General features: G+C 47.4%; 1 long non-coding RNA gene across 3 annotated transcripts; it reads right to left on the bottom strand.

Moving 5' to 3' along the window:
• Positions 1-1,400: 1,400 nt before the first annotated feature.
• LOC123643243 lies at positions 1,401-22,993 on the bottom strand. 3 transcript variants are annotated; one of them, XR_006736731.1, is made up of 6 exons: positions 22,778-22,993; positions 20,345-20,634; positions 17,342-17,490; positions 15,719-15,942; positions 6,989-7,118; positions 1,401-2,256 (listed from the first exon to the last, which is right to left on the bottom strand). It is a non-coding gene; the product is annotated as an uncharacterized LOC123643243 (long non-coding RNA). The 3 variants fall into 3 exon arrangements; XR_006736730.1 differs by lacking the exon at positions 22,778-22,993 and having other exon boundaries at positions 20,345-20,769; XR_006736732.1 differs by lacking the exons at positions 1,401-2,256; positions 6,989-7,118; positions 22,778-22,993 and adding an exon at positions 9,763-10,398 and having other exon boundaries at positions 20,345-20,769.
• Between the last annotated feature and the right edge of the window lie 828 nt (positions 22,994-23,821).

Here is a 23,821-nt window from a genome sequence, read left to right as displayed (position 1 = left end):
GGGGAGCTTGCCTTGCGCTCCGGCTGCCCTGCATTGGTGGGCACCACAGCCCTGTGAGCCTTGCTACTCCCTTTCCACAGATAAGGAAACCGAGGGTTGGGGTATTTCATTCATCCAGAGTCACACCACTAGGAAATGCAACGAAGCCAGGATTTAGACTCCTGAGAGTCTGACTTCAAACCCAAACACGCACTGCACTATACACGCATTGAGTTTGCTTTCAACCACACAGAATTGGCTTCGTAGCCGCTCAGGAAGCAAAAAAATCACCTGAAATGACCTTCTCATTTTTTCCATTAGCACCATCAAAGGTTTCTTGAAGTTGCAAAGCTGATTCTTGCAGCCTCGTGGGCATCAACCCAAGTGGGTTCACCTGGACCCAGACCCCTTTCCCCCTGGCTGGAGCCCCCATGGGCCCCTCCTCTTAGGGGTTCCTGAGAGAGCTGAGGGCAGAGTTCTGAGCAGGGAATCAGAGAATCACCTCCCAAACCCAGCGAGGACAGACTTACCCACCTGAGAGCCACTGACCCTCCAAACTCCTAACCTTTAGCTCAATTCTGAGCTCCAGTGACTCTCTAGAGTCCTTAATTGAAAAGACAAAACAAAACAAAACAAAGAGACCTGCAGGAAGTGCCAGCTCCCTTCCTGGAATGCTTCCTGCCTGTCACCTTGGGAGTGCTGGGACACTACTCACACCCCCATTTTTAATCATGTCTTTAAGAATTACTTATTGAGTCCATAGCACTCACCTGGATACCATGCTGGGGCCTCCAAATACATAATTCCACTTGATTATCAAAGAACCACACAGGAATTCCAACCCACCCGTGACCGGGGCACTGGCTGACTCAGCAGGCTGGCGGGGAAGGTCCACCGTCCAAGCTCCCAAAGCCACAGTGTTTGAACAGGTGAAAAATTATGCACTCCAGGCTCCAAAACTGCCCCCCTTATCAATCCATCCAAAGAACACTAACATTAGGAAAACTACAGCCTGCAGGGCTGCATGTCTGTGGTTATATATTAATATTTCTCTTCCTCTATTTCTGGGAAAGAAGAGGAAAAAGTCCATGGAACATACACATGTTCAGAGAGAAAAATGAGAAGATGAACATCATTTAGAAGCAGCAACAAGTTGCGATTTTATTTACATGCCTCTAATAGTGGTCAGGTTATGTTTTTGAAAATTAAATAAAATTGTTTAGGCAATTTGTGTTCATTGACAGGAAAGCACTATGTGGCCAGAGCCCAGGAAAATTTCTTCTTGAGTCAACAGATCAGAGCAGGGACAGAGACTTCTCAGGGGACTGCCTTTTCAATACTGTTTTGTTGAGACAGGATCTCACTGTGCTGCCCAGGCTGGAGTGCAGTCATCACAGCTCGCTGCAACCCCCAACTATAGGCTCAAGTGATCCTCCTGCCTCAGCCTCCCAAAGTGCCAGGATTGCAGGCGTGAGTCACCGCGCCCAGCCTGCTTTTTCAATATGATTTTAACAAAGAAGGCTGCCCACCGGGAGCTGATCCTACTAATCCAGTCTAAGACTGTGTTCAACCTGTCACTCACACCTAATGTCCTGGAGGTTTTCCTGGATCAACAAACTCGCTCCTTATGACCTCATGGGGAAGGGGCAAGAGTGAGTTTCCTTCACAGACCCCTCCCCCTGGTGGCCTCCTTCACTCCCCAGCCATCTTTCCTCTGTTATCAGTTCCATGGGGGGTGGGATTTAATCTACTCATACACAGGTAGAAAGAGTAATCTTCTGAAGTTGGCTCAAACCTTGCAGGTACTGACGAGGTTCCAGGCACACTTGCCTTTGCCCAAGGCCTCCCTGGGCTCTGCCTCTTCAGGTCACCGAACGCCGTGGCCTCGAGACCTCTCTGGTGTGAGTCAGGCCTCCCGCTCCTAGGTCCCAGAGGACAGGGGTCCAGCTTCGCAGTGGGCCCCTCTGAAGCCCTGCTCACCTGGCTCCAGGTGTGCAGAAGCCTCCACCCTGGCCCAGGCAGGTGTGGGGGGTGCCCTGCATACTGACAATGACCCCCAGGGAGCGCCAGATCACCCCCGTACAGCCCCCACCTGGCCTCAATTCGCAGAGGTTTGGACCCAGCACAGTGCTGGGAAAACCCTTTAGTGTCACTTTCCACGTCAGTGATCTGTCCCCTCCTTGTAGGAAATTGATTCTTGGCATTGTGTCATTCTCAGCTCAAATGTGGAGGCAGAAAAGTCTCATTTTAACATTCCGTGATGGTCGTGGACATCGACTAAGTGATAAAAGCAGATGGTAAAAGAAGTTTTATAGTTTCACATTATTTTTACTTTATGAAATTAAATATTTATAGAAAAATCCTAAAAGAAGAGGTGTTAAAATGCTGTGGGCAGTAGGTTTATGAGTGAGTCTCATTTTCTTCTTGCTTCTCTGTATGTAAAAATTGCTTTTCCCAATGGACATGTTTCCTTTAGAATCACAAAAAGGCATTGATAATGCTCTTTTCCAAAATTTGAAAATAAAACACAGGAAAGATTACAATGCCATCAGAGCTATACTACTCTACCTTGAGTAATTTCCTTTTAAAGGAAAATAATTCTCATGACTTCTTACGGTTGACAAATTCTTTCATCATGATATTACTTAAATATATACAAACATAAAACTAGTTATAAACCCCTTATTCACCAGCAATGTGCATTTACAGAGGAAACAAAAGAAAAAGGCCTTAAAAACTAATAAAATTCAAATCAATGATATTCATTAGATATGACAGATTGCATTATCTTGCTAAAACGAAATTGCTAGTTCTGAGTTTAACAGTAGGAAAAAACATGTTGGTGGCTTTATGTTCACTTGTCGCTGATGGGAATATGTTTTATTGTTTAGCGTGATGGACCATTGCTTGCATCACCAATATTGCCATTGTCATAATTTACCCTTTTTATTTTTTACATATTCCCCTAGTTATTTTAACTGCCAATCCATTATGATGACAGGCCAATCATTTTAAAAATGTGTTCCAAAATGCAGTAATGAAAAATAAAAAATATGCATTTAATGAAAACTTACACGTGGCCCATCTCCTGCTACATTTACTGCTAACTGACTGTTGCAGTTGGTGTCTGTGAGGCTGGGAGCTGGCAGACACATCCCTGCAGGGGCAGGTGTTGGGCTGACGGCCCGTGCTCAGGACCTCTCGTTGCCAGCACTGGCGTCGGGGGAGGTCTCAGTTCTCCCATTGCTCCCTGTCTGACCTCAGAACCTTACTGCTTCAGTAAAATGTGACTTCATTTGGCCTTGGTTGGTGCAGCGGCCAACCATGCTTTAACATTAAGCATGCCTTAAATTAAAGAACATGTCACTTTGCAATATCGGGTCATTTAAAGTCTGCCAAATCAGTCTTCACTCATATAACTTAAGAAAATGAAGTCTGAGTCTGTGAAAATGCTCTGCAAATGATCAGGGCTAAGGAGAAGTTTTGCCTTCATAGCTGGTTAAAGAATTCAACTTGAGGCCGGCGCAGTGGCTCATGCCTGTAATCCTACACTTTGGGAGGCCAAGGTGGGAGGATCACTTGAGGTCAAGAGTTTGAGACCAGCCTGAGCAAGAGTGAGACTCTACCTCTACAAATAATAAAGAAAAAAATTAGCCAGGTGTGGTAATGCACTCCTATAGTCCCAGCTACTCAGGAGGCTGAGGCAGGAGGATCACTTGAGTCCAGGAGTTTGAGGCTACAGAGAGCTATGATGTGGCCACTGCAGTCCAGCCAGGGTGACATAGCAAGACCCTGTCTTCAAAATAAAAAGAAAAGAAAAGAAAAAGAATTCAACTTGAGACAATGGCAGACAGAAAAGGATGCCGGCATTGTGACGTTAGATGGGTTTTGAGACCACAGGGCGCTGCCATGGTGAATGCAACTGTGGGCCTTGAAATAACAGGACAAAAGTGGTTTCCCAGAGAATCCCAAGAAGCCAAGAAGCCCAAGAAGGCTCATGGTAATTTTTTAAAAATTATCAAAATGGAAAACAAAATGCAAAATACTCATAGAGCACTTGCAAATGGTTGTGAAATTTCCACAAAATTAATTTTTTAAACTACTTAGTCCAGTAATTTGGTAACCTCGGTGTTCCTCGACTTGTGGACGTATCACTGTAATCCCTCTCTCCATCTTCACACAGTGGTCTCCTGTGTCTGTCTCTGTGACCCAGGGGCACCAGTCACACTGGGTTCAGGGCAGGCCCTAGCCCAGCATGACCTCATCTTAACCTGATCACATCTGCAAAGACCCTGTTTCTAATTAAGGACGCTACCTGGGTCCATTTGTGCTGCTATAACAAAATACATGACTGGGTGATTTATAATAATAAACAGATGTTTATTTCTTACAGTTCAGGATGCTGGGAAGTCCAAGGTCAAGGTGACAGCAGGTTCAGTGTCTCAGGTATTGAGGGCTCATTTCTCATAGATGGGGCTAAGTGTCCTCAAATGGTGGAAGGGACAGAAGGATGAAAAGGGGCGACCCCCCACCGTCAAACCCTTTTATAAGGGCACCTGCTCCCGTTCACCTCCTACAGGCCACACCGCTTAATCCTGTCGGGTTGGGGATGAAGTTTCAACAGGAATTTTGGAAAGACACAGACATTTGGACCACAGCAGTCACACTCACAGGTTCCACGTGGACAGAAATTTGAGGGGGGGGGGAGATACTATTCAATCCAGTTAAAAAGTCAATAAATATTCCTTGAGTACTTATTTAATATATAAGAAAATATTTTATATGTCTTGATTTCCCAGATTCGATATTCCGGTGTGAAGGTACGAGGATGGATACTCGTACCTTCTAGGCGTGAAGCTCAGCTCTGTTCTCAAATCACTGAAGAATATATTGTAACGTGACAGCACACTACATTACAGGAAAAAATAGAAATGTTCAGTCCTTCCTCAATTAGTATTTTTGAACACTAATATACATGATTTGCACCCATCCTGAGGTGAGAGCATTTAAATGTGCATAAGCCAAAGTCGCCTGCTCTTAGAACGCTGATAACTCGGATCCCTTCCGGCCGGCTCTCACCTCTGCCACACCTTCCTGCCCCAGGGGGAGGCTCTCTTCCTCCCATCCCAGGGCAGCGGGAACTCTTTGCAAAGAAAGCAAGAAGGAGCAAAGCGCTGCTTTGTGTCTGGGACTGGTTCGCAAGGAGACCCGCGCTCCCCTGGAAAGTCTAGTGTTTCCCCACGGGACAGACAAATAAGCCTTCCTGCCAGCAGACGATAGAGCCGGGGTTTTGTTCTGCCCAAGAAGCAGTGTCCCTCCTCTGCCATCCGGAGACTTCCAACGTTGTCTGAAGCGGTGGATGAAATTTTCACAAGAGGGAGAGAGATCAAAGGAACGTTTTCCACTCAGGGCGACGCTTGCACAGCATCCCTAGACTTGACGAGGTTTCCGCCATCCATGCATCTCCTCTGTCGCTTTAACAACTTAATGTTTTTCTTTAAGCGACTCGTTTGAAAATGTAAGTAATTTATCCCCACCGTAGGCAATAACATCCGTGAAAGAAAAAAACTGGTTTCATGTTTCGGTTATACTTTCTCTAATTCACGTTAAAAATAAATGCATAACTAAAAAATAAAAAGTGTTCATCCATGTGCCATGTAAAATCCTCTCGGCTGTCACCGCGGGCTGCTGCCGCTTGAGAAAAGTGACTTACTGCAACGATGATGGTGCCGAGTCCTACAGCGAGCACTGGTGGCTGGGACGGAGCAAGGAGAGACGTGGGCAGAGGAGAGGGATGCAAAAGGCGGTCGGTCGGTGGGCTCAGCACAAGAACGCGCAGCCCCACAGGCCTGGCTCTGGCTGCGCTACTGAGCACAGAACCCACCTCCTTCAAGCCTCAGTTTCCTCTCACACACACTGGGAATAGTATCTCCTAACTCACTGTGGTATTGTGAACATTGACCCTCACTCGCTCCCAGACATTTATTCAGTGCCTCCTACGGGCAGCAGGGGCTGTGCTTGGCTCTCAGTCCAGGCCTCATGCGAGTGTCATCAGTCATCTCTCAGCTATTTGTTCAGTAAATCTCTGTATATTCACATTCATTGATAGTACAATTCAGTTACTTTCAATCAATGTCCTTATTTGTAATGTCTCAATTAAAGAACTGCAGAATACCCAGGCATGTGTGGATCCTCCTCACAATCAGATGCTAATTTTGATGCAGATTCATTCCTGCCGGCATGGAGCTGCCCATCCACTGGGGAAAAGGGACATATCGGCTAATTTCTAAAATACATATGTGACTATGACCTGAGGGAAGTCCGGGGGGGCGTTCAAGAATATACACAAAGGCCTGACCTGGGCTAAGAATCAGTGAGCTAATGTATGTAAAGTACTGTGAAACAGCCCATCACTTACGTTAAGCTGGTGTTGATGATGAAACTGAAACGGGAGGAGGAATTCCCAGTCTTTGATCCAGGCCAGGCTGGAGGCATTTCCAGTGGTCCAAGAAAGAATCCTACACAGTCGACCCACACATATGGGTGATCAGCTGCCTCTACTTGGAAGGTAATTAATTGCTCATCAAATCACTCTGTATACATGGTCATCTATAGCACAGTGGAGGCTTCTTTTTTATTGATACATAATATTTGCACATATGTGTGAGATACCTGTGATATTTTGTTACATGCACAGAAGGTGTAATGGTCACGTCAGGGTATCTGGAGTATCCATCACCCTGAGTGTTTATCATTTCTGTGTGTTGGGAACATTTCAAGTCCTCTCTCAGCTGTTTCACCAATCTCTCTTCATGCCCCCCAGACTCTGGCATCTAGCATTCTACTCTCTGAGTTGAGATTTCTTTTGATTATTTTATTTCTACTTTCCCAATTAAAGACCCAGTTTGTGATGCTGTCTATAAAAGAATGTCTGGACACTGTGGACCCCACAGATGATTAAGTCGCTACTGTCATGGTCAGCAAGGACTGAGCCCAACAGAGTACTCACATCGTGTGGCAGCAGGTGGCACATTCTCATAGAAACCCGGAGACCCTCATCCACTCCCCGTGGGGCCCTGCGGAAGTTGCTGGAGATGTTCCAAATGAAGGCACACTGCATGCTTCCAGCTCTGCTTATCCTGCGGAGGTTGCAGGGTAATTAATCTGATAACATAATAGTGGTTTAAAATATTTATTTTTACCATGACATATCATTTGTTCAACTGTACTTCAAAGCATCACCTGGATGCTTCCATTTTGCTGCTGTAATCAGGCAAATATAAACATTTGGATTATGATTGGATGACCTAATTACTTTGACGTTTGCCATTTGTTTTTTAATTTCCTTTTCTTTTACAAAGGTACAGGAAATCCAGTATGTGCCAAAAACTCATTGCATACATCCAAAGGGGAATTTATAATATTCAAGGACTTCAGATTTCCCTGCTACTGAGTCTGTATTCCCTAGTCGGCGGCAGAACAAGAAAGGAAATCACAGAGGAATCTTTGATGTCAAAGAAAAGCCACTTGAATGCCAGGGTGGGAGATAATGGGTATCGGTTTCCTAGAAAAGACTGGAGTGACACAAACTGGGACGTGGGGGGGTGGGCAGGAAGCCTGGCCTTGCTCGGCAAGCTAGAACTCTGTGTTTACTGTGTAATGATATCAAGCAAGTGTCTCTGATATTAGACTTCCTAAAATTGCACACTTTCTTTTTCCTAGGATATGTTTAGTTCCTTTACAGTAAGATGAAAGCAAACCAACTTTTATAGGAAAAAATCTAAAAACCCAACAGTAAGAACCTGATCTTTCAAAGAAATAATCAAAGACATTTGACAATATGATACACAGTATTCTTAGCATTCGCTTCAATGTTCATTGTTTGAATGATGTTCCTAAGAAGTGGCCAAGGAAACCCACGTAATCTGTATAACTCGGACAAAGGGAACTTGCATAGCAGGCCCTGAGAACTCCAGGACAATCTGCTCCTTCTTAGAAATCTTTGCCATGTTCTCTTTCGTTCATTTATTTTTTACTGAACTAACATTTGGGAAAATAGGTTAGTTTAGCCAGAGATGAGGTCTTGTGGATCACCTGCCCTGTCCCCAAACGCCCCAGTACCCTCCTCATGCTACTGTCACCACCCCTGGCTTCAGGTTGACTCAGGCTTATTTGATTTCCTGCCAGCAGGCAGAAGCCTATGAGAAGGGAATATCCACATTGGCAAGAAATGCCATTTGCTGCTGGTAGGAAAGAAGTTTTAAAAGTACAAAGGAAAGCATTCAAAAGAATTTCAGCCAAAGCCGTCTGGGCCAAAGCACTTTGGTGTATAACATTGCAACACGGAGCAGCGATCCCTCTGCACCAGGACTGTTGTGACTCATAGGAGCACGGCTACGCCAGGCTTTCTTTCCACTCTGTTCTGTTTCATCTGTTACATTACAGAGTTTCATAGATGATTATAATGTTTAAAGTTTTGCTCAGAATAATTAGTTTCAGTTATCTGGCAATGTTTCTTATGTGAAATAACACATTCTCAAGGATGTCAGGTAGGTCACAGGGGTATTACTGAAAGTTAACCCAGCAAGTTAATGACTGAGGGGCTGCCCATCCCTCAAATATTTGCATTGACTCGTGAAAACCACAGAGATTCAGTATTCATCGTCTAGAGGGGTGAGGAGAAGTTCTTTGGAAAAGTGGAGTAGCCTTTCCACGTCCTCAAAGGAACCTCCACGGATCACATTCCAGAGCGTGACCTGGGAGGAGCTGTCTGGGAGAAGGGGGGTTAATTAGCAGTCCCACAGAAACAGCAGGGCACAGGCAAGGGTGGGTCCTGCAGGAAAACTGGAAGACTGTTACCGAAAGAGAAGAGAAAGCAAGCAGAGGACAGATGTTCACCACGAATATGACAGGAGGTGATTGTCTAGAATATTCTGCCCCTCCTGGAAGGATCTCCTGTGAGTGCCACACTTGAATCCAGTGACCTTTTGAGCAAGGAGAAAGGAGGATATCTCTGTTACCCAGAGGACAGGGCAAACTGAGGATGACTCCATGTCATCCTTTTCCCAACAGTGAGAATGACAAGTCTCTAGGGTCTAGCGTCCTGCAAGATGGAAGCCCAGGGGAGAGAACACGTAGCATTTGGTTTATGCAAGAACGTCCTGTAGACATTCTTGGAGTTCAACAACCCACCCGGATTCCTCTACCCACAGAGGGAAGCGAGGCCACAGCACAGGTGATGTAAGACAGAAAAGCACTCGGCAAGGCGCCTGTCCGAGCTCGTGTCCTCACGCGTACTGAATAGTCCTCGCAGCTCTGTCTAAAGCTCTGACTTACTTTGGAGGAGATAAAAGCCATCAAAAGCCAGGGACTTAAAACATGTTTGAAGAGTCACCTTTACCATGTGGCCTCTTGGGGGTGTTTTGAAACCCTCAGTCGGCTCACTGATTTCAGAGGAAAAGGCCTGGGAATAGACACTGAATATCCTTGTCAAGTGGAGTCAGTGCCTGAGGACACGAGTGAGGCGCTTCCTTCGCCCAAGAGTTTGGACAGGAAAAGTCCTCAGAAGCTCGGGGAAAGAGACGGTCCGTGAGGCAGGGCTGGGCCTCACGAGAATGCCGTGGCTTCGCTCCACGTGGGTCGTCTGCCGTCTCAGCCACACGCCCTGGGGTGTGAGCACAGTTGCGAAGGCTGCTCCGGAGTCCCTAAGAAACTTCATGGGAACGACAGGGCCGACCCAGAGCCAAGACGATGGAGGCACAATCACACCCTGGAGGTGTTTATTCGAGACTTTCTAAGAATGACAGACATTAAATAAGGTGGACAGAAACATTCTGGCTGCTATAATGAAAAGATGTTTTCTGTTATGAAGTGGGGAAGGGTTTTCAGCTCTCATCGCGTCTGCCTTGATTGTTCCTGAATCCACATTGCCCTCCCCACTTCCCATATCACCTGGACTCCCAGGTCCCCAATCCTGAGAAGGGGGTCCTAGCCAACAGCCTCTGAAAAGGAAATATCACCTAGTTGCCATTCTGGTTTTTTTATCCACTTATTCCATCAATATTTATCATACCTTCCTATACATGCCAGACACGGTGCTACAGTTAGATGGTGCCCAAATTTGAACAAAATACAGCCCTTGCCCCCAAGGAGCTAGCATGGCAGAGACATTTAGGAATTGCTGTGGCGCTGCAGTCACAGGCCAGACAGGCGGATAAGAAGGCCACCTCGCCTGTCTGGGGGTCATTTGATGGTCGGGTCCAGGCTCGATTCCTAGAGGAGGTTTTGTCTCGGCTGAGTCTTTGATGCATCCCATCATTTCATAGGTCTTGGGTGGGCAAATGGCAGAAGAGAGCATGAAGAAGTTGGAGGCGTGATGTGACATTGTATGTTTGAGAAACCTCCAGGATTGTGGTGCCGCTGAAATGAAGAGTTTGAGGCAGTGAGTGGTGAGAAATAAGGAGAGAAAAATTTGCATGGGGGCCAGAAGCTTGGAAGCAAGAGCTTCTCATAAAAGGCTGCGTGGACCCCCCTGGGGACGGAGGGCCTGTGGCAGTCAGCTGGGGGGACAATATTACTGCATGGCCATTAGGAGCAAAATTCAAACTTCACTAAAAGACATAAAAGAATCCCTGGACAAATGACAGACCTGCACGTTCATGAAAGGGACGGCGCAGTGTACAAATACACCATCTCACTTGCATTGTTTCCTACCAGAAACCCGCTGTCATCGTATCTTTCCTCCTCTTCTTCTGTCAGTTTCTCTCTTTTTTTTATATGGCTGCTTTTAAGTTATTCTCTTTAGCATTGGTTTTAAGCAATTTGATTATCATGTGCCTTGGTTTAATTTTCTTCATGTTTCTTATGTTTGGGGTTCTCTGAGCTTCTTGGATCAGTAGATTTATAGTTTTTATCAAATTTGGAAAAATTTTGGCCATTATTCCTTCACATATTTTTTCTGACCCTTCTCCTTTGGTGTTTCCAGTCCCATGTATGTTAGCCCACTTAACACCATCTCATGCCTTACTGATGTTCTGTTCTCTTCGTTTTTCAGTATTTTTTCTCTTTGTTTCATTTTGGATGGCTTCTATTGCTATAGCTGCAAATTTACCAATGTCTTATTCTGCAGGGTCTAATCTGTTGCTAATCCTATCCAATATTTGATTGGATCTAGTATTTTTCACCTTACACATTGTATTTTTTTGAATCTCTAGGAATTCACCTTGTGTCATTTTTATATCTTCCATGCCTCTACTTAACTTTCTGAACACCTGAAATACAGTTGTTTTAATTCTACTTTTATTGTCTTTGTCTGATAATTTTACATGGGTGTCAAATGCTGGGTTTGATTTGACTGATGGACCTCGCCGTTGCTCTTCTGCTCCTCTGAATGCCTGGTGCTGAATGTTGGAGGTTATTCTCGTCCTTTCAACATTATTGTGCTTTATCTTGGGATTCAGTTAAGTTACTTGGAAACAGATTGATTCTTTGTGCTTTGCTTTTAAGACATCCTAGGTGGGATCAGAGCAGTGCTGGGTCCAGTACTAATTTTTCTTCACTGACGAAGGCAGGGCTGTCCGAGAACTCCAACCAGATGTTCTGTGAGTCATGGGGCCTCCCAGGCTGGATTTTGGAAGCAGCCACTATTCCCAGCCCTAAGCGAGCTCCAGTCACTGTCACTTCTAACCTTTTTGGGTAGTTCTTTGCCCACTCAGGAGGTTTCCTGAAATAAATGGGATAATCGGTACTCAGCTGCATACTCAGTGGTGGTCCTGGACGTATACCCAGGTTTTCTCTCTGTGCAGCTCTCTCCTTTCTGGTTCCCCACCTGTGAGCCCCAGCCCTGATCCCCCTGTGCACTCGGCTCCATGTTCTCAACTCAGGGGACTCTGCAGGCTCTGCTGGATTCCCCCATCTCTGTACTGTGGCCTGGGCACTCTCTCAAGGAAGAAATATCGGGCAATTAAAGGCTTCATTATTGTTTGTTTTCTATCTCATAAGGATTGCTGTCTTTCATGGCTTGACGTCCATTGTCTTAAAGGCATTTTTTCAAATATTTTGTCTGTTTTTTGGTTGTTTCGTCCAAGAAGGTAAGTTGAATTCCCATTACTTCATCTTGACTGGAAGAGCAAGTTCATTTGATAGAATATAATATTGCAGTTTTAATAAATGAACTAGATTATTAGGTTTATACACAGTAATATGGATCTGGACATTTAATGTTGAGAAAAAATAATTAAATTTGAAAAATATATATTAATGCATTATGTATGAAACAATCTACATAGTTTGAAAACATGCAAAGGTATCCTGTATGTCAGTTTTGCACATAAAAGCATAAACACAAACCAGGCTCTCACCTGCCTATAATCCCAGCAACTCCAGAGGCTGGGGCAGGAGGATCGCTTGAGACTAGGAGTTCCAGACCAGCCTGAGCAACATAAGACAACACTATCCCTAAAACAAATTTTTAAAAATAGCCGGGTGGTGGTGCACCTGTAGTCCTAGCTAGTCAGAAGGCTGAGGCAGGAGGATCACTTGAGCCCAGGAGTTTGAGGTTGCTGTGAACTATGACGGTACCACTGCACTCCAGCATGGGCGATGGAGTAAGACTCTATTTCTAAAATTTTTTCTAAAAATAAAAGCATAAACCTATGGATAGGAAACACCTAAACCAGTGTAACGATGGTGATGCCTTGGGAAAGGGAGGTTGGGAAATAGGACTAATGAGTGATAAAAAGGGGCTTGAACTTTATCTGTAATATCTTATTTAAAATAAAAATAAGAAATATGAAACAAATATGTAAAATGTTAGTATAATAGCATTACTTAGAGCTGATGGTTGGCTAAAAGAATACTTACTAACTATATATTTTTATTCTTTGAATTATTTCATAATTTAAAATACCTATTATTTAGGTTATTACTAGCATCTACTGTCAAGAATAGACATTTGAATTTGCCTTAGGCGCTCAGCGTCCTGCTCACCATCCTTACTCACATTTGCATAATTAAACAGCTCACAGAGGTGGCTTCCTAGGGAAAAAGAAGACCCTCTTCTAGGAAGGAAATATCCAAGGGAATATAACTCTGAGGAGGTAAATTGTTCTGTGTGATTACTGGAGATGTTTTTAAAAATGTAGGCAGAGTTCTAATATTGCATGTGCAAAATGGAAAAATGTGTTTTGATATATATTCATTTAGACTGACCTGTGCATATGAATTATTATTCATTCTTGTGCTTTTAGGGAAATAAGTGTGTGTGTGTGTGTGTGTGTGTGTGTGTGTGTGTGTGTGTGTGTGTGTATGCGTGCACACACGTTTCCTGTTCAAGGATAACAGGAATAGAGAGCCTCAAAGCCTCAGGAGGATTTGTAGGTGCCATTCTCAGGATGATATATAAAGGAATTAAACTCATTTGATATCCGTTAGGTAATATTATTTGCTATTAAGTCACTGATGTCTCAATACATGTATTGATGTTCGGGCTATTACGTGATTATCTGTTGGGGAGAGACAGGTTTAGACCACACCCTGTGAGCAAGTGTAATGTTTCCCTTGACTGGAGTACGTGGTCCCACTGTCGAATGTAACAGGGAGAGGCCAATCTGGGACAAAAGGTAAGGAACTGCATCATTTCTTTGTGGGAAATTCTGCCAGTTTGGCTTGGACTCAGAGGCAAAGAGACATTTTAAATCACCAGTGGAGTCACCCAGGCACTGCCTTGCAGAACCGGGTTGGGAGCAAGAGTGGAAGCCCACCTGCTGGTGAGCTCTGAAGGTGGCATGTGGCAGCAACGCCAGGCATTTCTTGTGATATTCATGCCTCCCATCATCCCACAAACTTCCATAAGTTTTCAAAGTTCCGGCCTGGTCTCTGCTATGCTTTGAGAATTCAGAAGGGCATTCCACTGTCCAAGCAGGCCGCAGAGGAAGCTGTGCCTCTGAGGCAAAGCCCAGCTGGGGCCCGTGGGCAATGGCCTCAGGAGAGTCACAGGGGCAGAGGCAGCAGAGTGGCACGACCAGGAGACACATCAGAAGACCAAGGCCCATTCCCGAGCACACGTGGCACCACCCTTGGACATTGTCAAGGTGCAATAACTTGGAAATCATCTGAGGGCTTTTCAGCAATCAGACTGTTGGGGACCTCTCATGACATTAGCATCACATTATTTACTGAAAATGTGATTTTATTTTATAGTTGTGAATTGGTAAGGACCAGATATCTGGATACACCTCTCTGGGAAGAAATAGAAGCCTAAGATTGAGAGTTATGACATTGTCCTTTATTGCTCTGCAGCAGGACATCTCAACCTTCCTTCCCTTTCACTCAAACTGCCCGGCGATCCACTCCTGGTGCAGAGGAGGTGAGTGAGCTCTGGTCCAAGCCTTTCCTTGTCTCCTCAAGAACTGCAACTGTATTTTTCTGATGACCGTATTAAATGCAAATGAGTGAGAGTTTACAGATATCCCTGAATCCACTTGGATGTTATAGAGAAGTAACTTCTGGCACTTTAATACTAGTAACAAATTCCTTGTGCTGCGGCCCACAACTGGTCCATCTTATAGGCAAAGGAAGTTGAGGAGAAGGGAGAAGAAATAAGCAAAGACCGTGTCTGACAGGCTGAAGGAAGAAGGACAGGGGTGCTCTGACACCTGGGGGAGGAAATGCCAAAGATGCTTCTCCATCGAGGACTGGTCCGGCAAACAGAAACCGCTCAGGCATTTCAGCCCGAGGAAACATAACACAGGCACTGGGGAGGCAAGGGGCTCTAAACGAGGGGGTGGCAGACGATGGGAGGACTAGCAACGGCGGGCAGCTGCTGCCATCCCAGAGTTGGGTGGCTACAAGGAAGAGCAGGCTGGTGGCAGCTGGGGACCCAGGCCACCTGGTGGAAACCGGAACCGAGGCAGGTTCACCCAGCCAGGGTTGAGCCACGGACATGCTCCGTGGTGGCCGGAGACGCCACAAGAAGCTGGGAGAGATAGCCTGGCTCCTCCTGGCCGCCTGCCCACCAACCTCAACCCAACTCGTCAGGGTTTGGAGGGCGAGGGAGCTGGGAGGCAGCGTCCCCGGTGATGGCAAACAGAGCAGGGGAGAGCAGGGAGTGGTTCTAAGAGTGCGGCACAGATGCCCAGTTAAATTTGAATATCAGCTAAACAATGAATAATTTTTAGATTAACTGCCCCATGCAATATCTGGTACACAATTATACAAAAATTTATCCACTGTTTACTTGAAATGCAAATTTAACTGGGCACCCTGTTTGTTTACTTGAAAATCTGGCAGTCTCTGAAAACAAACAGGGAACTAACTGGCACATGTGACAATAAATGCTAATATGGGTTCCAGAACTCTCCTTGGCCCAGAGGGTCACACCCATGAAGGACGGGGTAATTTTGCAAAACACTATAAGTTCATTGCAAGAAAAAATGAAAATTACGGGAGGGAAGGAGCTAAGGAGTTAATAGATCAGAGGCTTCCAAATACTTCATAGGGAAGGTCAGGGGCAGAATGATCCCCACAGATGTCAGAAAAAGAACCCCCAAACTGCAGGATGGGACTGTGGGTTTGCACTCAAGAATTCCCGATAATGAGTCATGTCCCTGACTGAAGTCTGAAACCAATTAGAGGCGAAAACATGCTTAGCCTCAAAATTCAATCAAAACTAAAAATTTAAGGCATGCGTTTTGAAGTATGAGAGAGAGTAGGCTTTGATCGGGGTCTCTCTTCACCTTACCATGCTGTGCTGCGAACCGGGAAGGAACTGGAGAAAAACGCCGGCACACTCTGGATCCCAGGAGAGTCTTAGGAGTTTGGATCAGCGGCAAGTTCCGTTCTTGGAGAAGGAAACTGTGCGGAGATAGTTGCTGACTCTGGAGTATTGATTGCCAATGGACCTGCTGCCAGCTGGGCTTTCTTTGGGCTTATCAGACGCTCTTAAAACCACACACGCACGTACCCCTAGAAGCAGAAAAGGTAACTTGGAAATAGCGTGCACTGTCTACCCAACCTTAACCAGCAGTGTACCTCCCCTAATAGGGAGCAGCACCCCAAACCCCAGGCCTCTCCCCTCTGTCAATAACCGAGATCTTGAAGCAAAGGGGGCCTCAACCACACAACAATAGTTACGGACAATTGATTCTTCTTGGCAGCAACTGAGGCTGGACTGTGATGAGAAACCCGCAGCCTTGGTGTTCAGGAGGGAGCTATTTCCTCATGGAAGAGGTTCTTCTACATATTCCATCTACGTGGTTTCCAGTCACAGACACGTGAATGAAAAAGAGCAGTCATAGTTGACTACTCAAGAGAGTTATCTAGTCTAGCAGAAAGCGTTCTTGACTACTCCATTTTTCACATGAAAATTTAAATTTTGCAAGAACTTTAATGACCAGGAAGCAATGTGGGCAACTTGCTCACAGAATCAAAGGTTAAAAACGGTTGCTGCCCTCAGGGGTCACATACTCTAGAGGAAGCTGGGTCTTAAGGAAAGGCAGTTACAGGTTGAGAGAGCGATGGGTGGGGCGTCAGATGCGTAGGGTCGATGCAATTCTGGGCAACAGTTCCCGGGACAAAGAACGTTAGGAATAGGGTCTCCCGGATTTTGATACTTCCCTCTAACTCCAAAGCCTCTTGGCAAAACAATCCCCCTAGCCAACAATTCTGCAGAGCTTCCTCCTGAGGCTCCCTCTGTGTTCACATCATATCCTAGCGCTGCTGCTGCTGCTGTTACCATGCAATCCTTGGAAGCAGAACACACATACACTCTAACTCCTCGTGCCCAATATGGCAGCCACTAGCCACCTGTGACTACTGAGTGCTTGAAATGAGGCTAGCACAACCGAGGAACTCCTTTTTAAGTTTTATCTTATTTTAATTAATTTTAAATTAAAACTGATAATTCCATTATTGGAAAACCTTGAAGCATCTTTGGAATAACTTCGGTATATGAATCTTAAGTTTTCAACTGTAAATTTTATAAAATTTAAATACAGGTCTAGTATTTCTGATGAAAATTTAGCATCTGCCTTGAGATGTACTGAGTGTAAAATACACACCAGATTTCAAAGACTTAGTATGAAAAATATATAAGATCTCTTTAATGACTTGATATTGATTACACGATGAAATGATAATATTTTGGAGACACTGGGTTAAATAAATTATAGTATTTAATTTAATTGTACCTGTTCCATGTTTTCTTTTTTTTTTTTTAATATATTACTAAAAATTTAAAAATGACTGTGTGGCTGACATCATACTTCTGTTGGACAGCACTGCTCTGAATTCCTGTATCTGCTGTGCTGTTTATCTTTATGAACTGAAATGTACGGAAACCCCGCTCTCTGCCTAAGCCTCTCACCTTTAGCCTCCCTGGAACGTCAGATCCGAGTCGGCTGCAGGCAGGCGAGGTTGGGGATGAGGATGGTCACACGAGCTCAGTGGGGAGATGTACTGGAAGAATTGAATTTCCTTCTCAGCCAAACTTCTGTTTCCTCCACTGTCTCGTCCCTGGTGGAAAGAGAATCTTGCAGCCACACAGAGCAAAGACACGGAGACTTTGCGAGCACAATGAAGCACTATAATTATGACAGAAGCCACTGCAGGCAAGAGAAACCTTTGATTGACTCCTGGATAATTTGCCGTGACGATTCTGAAGGACTAGAGCATTTCCTTGACTTCTAGACCCCTTACCTGGGTGGGTCCCAGGGGCCAATCATCACATTTTTCATGCTCTGGGGAACCTATGCCTCAGCAGCAGGGAACCTGGGGGCAACCCATGTATAGAAAACTCTGGAGGGAATGTGTGGACCAGAGAAGCGAGGGAGGAGAACGGGACAGAGGGACACCCAGCTGAGGGTCTGGTTCAGGCTGCATGAGGAGGGCTGGAAGGGAAACGTGTCTCGATGTTGTACATCATCTTGCAGGCTCAGTACGCATTTGCGATTGTGCGTGTCTGTGAGTTAAGTTGTCCTCTCTCTGGTCATGCGTGTAATAAGTACAACCCAGCACTTGCATTAATAATCTATAGCTCTGGCCCCAAAAGTGGGAATTTAATTGAAGTTTCTCCCAGTCTCAGCCAAAAAAAAGCGGCCCAGCAATATTAGGTAATGCTTAAAAATAAATGTGGCTACGCGCCCTCCCAGCTCAGTTCACACAGCTTGCCTCTCACCGCTGCTTGGCGGCCAGCCCGCTGCCAATGTCCACTCTCACTGTTCCAGTAATAACGGAAGTGGCTGGAACATGGAAAGCTCACAAAAGACTGTCAAAATGAGACCAGGCCTCTAATTAAGCCATGCCATGTCCGTCCCATTAAGCAGCAAAATCATAAGAGGCAGAAATGCTATTTATTACGTGGGCCTGTGAGCACAGCGGAGGCTGGAACGGCATGGAACGGGGCTAGCACGGCCAGCTGCGGCCTGCTTCTGCCAAGATTCCCCCCATGGTCAGAAAGAAAGGGGCCAAAAAATCCTAGAGATTGAAAAATTCATCTTCTAAAAATCCAGATAACTGGCAGGGAGATCATATTGTAACCCAAAAGAGTAGTTAACAGATTAGGGTCTTTGTAGAACCACGCCAAGTCACGCGGCAGGAGAGGCATTTATTCATTGGAGTTGCATTCCAGCGGGCCTGCTTCATGCCTAGGTGTCATGGGTCCGTGGACACTGCTTAATTAGCAGTGCCGGCGAGAGGCCAAGTGCATCTGTGTTCAGCCGTGGAGGAGAACCCGGGAGAACCTGCCTGGAGTGCCTTGCGGGCTGGGTAGCCCATAGAGGGAGGGGGTATTGGAGACTTGGCAAGAGAAGGTGGCGATTACTGCAGACCACAGCTGCAGGCACCTCCAGCTGACTCTGAGGTGAGCGATGCGAAGCCAAGCCCAGCGCCTGCCCAGAGGGGCCGGGGAGGGCCGTGAGCTCAGGTAGGCAGGCACACCTCTGCCTCTCGCCACCTCTCCATTCCAGGTGGAGATGTCAGGTCTGGGAGTGCTCACAGCGCCGCCTGGAGGACGGGCAGAGGGGCCATGAGACCGCAGCCCCCAGCGGACGGGGGCTCCTCGTAAACCGCCTGCAGCAGAAGCAGCAGTAGACAGGGAGGGGCACAAGTTCCATCACCCCCGCAGCGTGGCCTGCCACAGGACTGACGGGAAGTGGGTATCTCGGCGTATTATGAGAGCCTTGCCCATCTGATGGTGCTTTTAAAACACTTTAAAAGTATAAAACAAAGTATATTCATTTTTCAAAAAAGGAATAAAAAACAAAAATTGTCTGTAATCCCACCACACAGAGAGAAACACTAGTAAATTTTTTATAAAACATGCTCTTATTAATATTGTTTGTATTCACTGTTTTTAGCCTACTGTTTTCAGTTCAGAACATTATTCCACACCATTGGGTATTTTTCAATATTGTCTATTATAGATGCATCATGCTCATTTTTTCAGATATATATAAATTCACTCATTGGGTTTGAAGCAGACTTTATATTAAATATATGTGTGTATTTATCTTGATGTTAGCAGATTTCATTGCTAGAAGAATTTCTTTTACATTATTTCCTGTGTTTTTCCTCTCACTGTCTCCTGTGCCCTTCGAGGTGCTGCGTAGCCCTGCATTGCTCCAGCTCTGGCTTATTGACACTAAACACCTGCACGGAGCCACGATTCTCACCTGCGGCTCCCAGCCCGAGACCCAGTGAGGCAGGTGCCCTCTGGGGAGAGGCTGGGCTGAGTCCTCTGGCTCAGACTTTGCAGACCTTCCCTGAGGCTACCTGGGGGTCTACGACACAACCGCCCAGTCTCCCTCCCTCCGTCCTGCACCTGAGCCAGACTTCCTTCAGTCTCACCCAGGTTCCTCTCCACTTCCTCAAAGGCGTCTTCCCTAATAAAGGTCTTGCGTATTTTACCCTTTCTTTGCACCTGCGTCTTAGGGGGCCTGGGGCAGAACTGCCCGGTGCCACCTCCGGCAGACACACACCCTTGCTCTCCACTCTGCAGGGCAGCGTCTTGCCCTGCGCTGCCGCCCGGTTTCAGGGTACCCTGAACTCTCATGGTGTGAACACGTCACAAGTCCCAGGTTGCTGAACGTGCGGGCTCCCCCTCTCTCCATCTGCACAGGGGCTCCCGAGGCTGCCTTCCGGGGGTGCCCGGCAGCCCCCCTTCTGGTTTCAGGGAGCACTTTGGCCGAGGCGCGGGAGGCAGGAGGCCAGTGGGTGAGAGGGAAGGGACGGATAGCGGCAAATCCCTCTGCTCACCGACAGACGGCCCCGCAGTGGGGCGGTGGGGGCTCCCAGGCCCTCCCGCAGTACAGGCACTGGGGGGGATCAGTCATGGCACAGGCGACAAATTAGAAACAGAAACAGAACTTACACGGGTGGACCCTGTGCTGTGAGACGTTCCACGCCCAGGCCGTGTCGGGACGCCCAGGCCCCAGCTCTTCGCTAGCGCCCTCCCTCGAAGACTCTGCCTTGGCGGGGCTGTGGGCGGTGTTCTTAGTTTCCCTCTTGCATTATTTTCACCTTTGTCTGCGTCTTCAGGAGGTTCTAGTGAAAAGTCGGAGAGGCTGCACCTGTGTGTTTTCCAGACGGCATTTGAAGCGGCAGCGGTAGGAACCATTAATCCCCGTGTGAAATCCACCCGGTTCCTCTGGATGGTTCGTTCTGTGAAATGGACGTGAGCCCCTGTGACACGAAGGCAGCTCAGGGGTGGAAGGCGGCTTCAGAGCCACACGTAATAGCACATTCTATTCCCTGCCTGCAAAGAGAGAAGAAACATCTTCCCGCAGATTTTGTCAGGCATCCTGCAGGCAGGGGCACCTTCTACTCTTGCCAATTTACACACTAGAAAATGCAAAAATTATCATAATGTGAACAGGTTTTGTTTTGTTCTTTTAAATGCTGAGTGGTGTGGTGAGAAAGCCAAAATCCTGCATTTTAAGGCCAGAACCGTAAGCCGTTTTTGAAAGGAAGACAGTTCTCTGCAATGAGCGAGCATCGTGGTCTGAGATCCACAGGAGCAGGGCCGGAGCGGTAGTGCAGGTCAGAGACGGGACAAGGGCCGCGGAAGACGAGCAAACCCAGAGCTGGAAGCCCCCTCGGCCAGCCTGGCCCTGCTCTGAGCCCTGCCTGTTGCCTCCAGCCGCCCCAGGACTCCCCAGATCTGTTGATGGTTTCTAACCCTGCTCTGGGGAGGAGGGGCTCAGTAGACGAGCTCTCAGATCCCACCCAGGCTGTTCTGGTGTGCGGTTTCATACAGGTGCGATCTCTGTCACACATGGAGGTAAGAAAACTGCGTGTCACTCACGTGACATGGCTCAGTGCTTCAGAATAAATCCTTTCAGAGTTCTGACGAAGCTCCAAGTCCAGGGACCAAACGCACATTCTGGTTGTGACCGTGATGCCCAGAGTGGACAGTCGTGGACTGTCGTGGAAGGTGACCTGACAAGGTGGGGCTGGGCAGTAGGGTTGTCCCTACACATGAAGCCAGACAGGGACCCTGGGATCAGCCTGCCCCTGAGAGGAAGGAGGATTCAGAGAGGACATTTCAGCAGCACTTGAAATTAGTATTTTATTTACACACACACATCACACCAAGAGACTAATAAGAGGAAAATACTGTGATAATTTTCTGTTTTTCCACAAAGATACAAAATACTTATTTCCAAAGTTTAGAAGTTCGGAACTTCCAGCTCGTCTGTGTCGTCAAGGTGCCCTGTCACCCCCGGGCCTCGCTGCTGTGGTCAAGGCAATGCACCAGGCCCCGAGTCCCACGCTGCTGAGAGCTACTGTCCCCGCAGGCCCTCGAGCGTTACTGATGCCCGTGACAGTGTGTGTGGAAGTAAGAGATGGCAGAGCATGGTGTGGTGCAAAAAGCAAAAAGAGGCGTGTGGAAACGGGATCATGTTTGCATAAAACCAAATTCCTTCATATTCCTGGAAATTCAGGACTTGGACAAGCTCATGGGGTCACAACCTGAAGGCCGTTCTGCCAACTCTCTGATTTGCCCCCTTCAGTACCCTGGGGCCACTGAGGCCGGGACATCGATCTAGAAAGTCACACATGGCAGGGGTGTGTGTGTGTGTGTGTGCGCGCGCGTATGTGCGTGCTCACGTGTGGACTCATCGGTATTTGCAGGTCACTTTGAAGACACCAGCAGAGCTCCCGGGGCTGCCTGGCTGTTCTGAACTAGACTACGGGATTACGCAGGAGAAGATTGCCCGAGTCAAACCAGAAACGTTAGGAAAGGAGAAAAAGGGGAAATGCCCAGGAAAGTCTCCAATGCCTTCTGTCTGCATTGTTGTTTTGTAAATCCCAGGGCGTTAACTGGTTCTGGAATCTTTTGTGGTGAGCACCACCCTGTGGCCTGTCTTTGGCATTTTCCCAAGAACACAAAGTCACTGTCCCCAGGCCTGCTGTAAATGTCCTCCCAGCCTCCCACAGCTGCACAGTCACGCCTCCCGCAGGGCTCAGACCCCTCGAAGGCTTCCCAGTGGGCTCTTCCCGCTTTCTGGAATTACGACAGAACCAACGTTAATGGCTGTGCTGGCCTGAGCCCAGGCCCACTGTGCCCCCTGGTCTCTCTGGGGGCCCCCAACCCCGAGACCATCATCCTACACAGCGCCCACCCACTCCACCCCTCCATCTGCCCATTTCTGCCTCAAAATCCCTCTCTCCCCACAACCCCTTTTGGCAACTTGCTGGGATTTTTTTTGTATAATGTAGATCTGGCCCATCCCCAAAACGTGACCTTCCCAGCAGCATGTCACCCTAGACTACGGTCACAATCGACTGCCACGACACTCACCTGGAACAAGGGACATGCCACCACCAGCCGCCCAGGAACTCCTACATCCCTCCACAGTCAGACCCGTCGTCCTCCAGGCTGGGGGCAGCCGAGGTTCTCAGCAAGGGGGACCACCGGCACTGGCTGGCATGGCTCCACATTGGACAACCCAAGGTGCGTCACGGTAAGCTCTGGTAAGGCCTGGAGCAGACGGGAGCGCCGCGGCTGCACACCAGAAAGAAGCATGTCAGAGAGCAAGACGGGAGGAGCAGCAGGAAACAGGAACCCCGTGGTTACCGCGCACCAGGCACAGGCAGGCTCCTGTTGCTTAGTCACTCTCATAATCACCCTTTGGGGTAGCTGCTATTTTGCCCGTCTCACAAATGAGGAAACTGAGGCTCAGGGAGGTTAAAAATGTGGTTGTTCATCTTGAATTTCCCTACACATATCAACCTACCAAATGAATTCACTTTGTCACAGATACTCAGATTTTACTGGCTTCTAACTCCCCTCATGCAAAAGCAGCGTGGCCACCAAGGCCCAGTTATACTTGTGCATCTCTGGGCGCCCTCACGAGAGCTCTCCTCCTTGTCACCTGTGCTCTGGGGGACACACTCGGGCAAGCTTGGGAGGCCCCCAAGGGTGGGGCTCCTTCGGCCCTCCACCAGCTGCACCAGGGTGTGCTCCTCGCCAAGGTGAGCAGAATGTCCCTTCCCCTGCCGGGCGTCAGGCCTGGGGACCTGGTCACACCTGAAAATTGCCCCATCTTGCTCTGCCCACAGCCCTCTAGCCACGGGGCCCAGACCACGGCCCACTTTGGGGCACAGACACAGCTTTCCTCGGTCCCCGTGGGAGTTTTCTATGGTTGCTGTAACTAATTCCACCAACTTTGTGGTTTGAAATGACACAAATTTCTGATCTTATGTTCTGTCGGTCAGTAGTTCAGTACAGATCTCGCTGGGCTAAACTCCAGTGTCAGCAGACTGCATCGCCTCCTGGAGGCTCCAGGGGAGAACCCCTGCCTGCCCAGGTGGGCTGTTGGCAGAGCGCGGTTCCTTGTAGCTG

Source organism: Lemur catta, chromosome 8, assembly GCF_020740605.2.
Source record: "Lemur catta isolate mLemCat1 chromosome 8, mLemCat1.pri, whole genome shotgun sequence".
Taxonomy (NCBI): Eukaryota; Metazoa; Chordata; class Mammalia; order Primates; family Lemuridae; genus Lemur; species Lemur catta.
This window is presented reverse-complemented; position numbering and strand designations above follow the sequence as displayed.